Source organism: Nematolebias whitei, chromosome 18 (assembly GCF_014905685.2).
Source record: "Nematolebias whitei isolate Nwh7 chromosome 18, NemWhi1, whole genome shotgun sequence".
In the NCBI taxonomy this organism is placed as follows: domain Eukaryota; kingdom Metazoa; phylum Chordata; class Actinopteri; order Cyprinodontiformes; family Rivulidae; genus Nematolebias; species Nematolebias whitei.
Genome location: NC_056515.1, coordinates 6,076,478 through 6,076,823, shown reverse-complemented (window position 1 = coordinate 6,076,823; position 346 = coordinate 6,076,478). Strand labels below are relative to the sequence as shown.

At 28.3% G+C, this 346-nt stretch overlaps 1 protein-coding gene across 3 annotated transcripts in view; it reads right to left on the bottom strand.

The window, feature by feature from the left end:
• LOC119424427 (formin-binding protein 1) overlaps positions 1-346 on the bottom strand; it is a 176,494-nt gene that overhangs the window by 77,071 nt on the left and 99,077 nt on the right. The window lies entirely within an intron of this gene.

Sequence of the window (346 nt, the reverse complement as noted above, 5' to 3'; positions counted from 1 at the left end):
AAAAAAAATTAAAATAAACGGTGCCAGCTTCATCATGAAATCCTGTTTTCACTTTAATGACTGTTAACTCAGTTGAAAATCATAAAAAGACACAAAACTATTGGATCTCAGGAATATTTCCCTCAAACATGTTTAAAGAAGAGACGACCTTCAGTTCAACTTTATTTTAACCCACAAATGTACAAATCACAAAACAAGAACTTTAAAGTAAAGCTAAACATAAAATGTATATATGTGCACAAGAAAGAAAACCACACATCTAAAATGAACATTAAAAGTAGACACAATGAGTGCAAATACATCAAATGATGATGAAAACCTATAAAAATTTAAATCTAGATGTTTT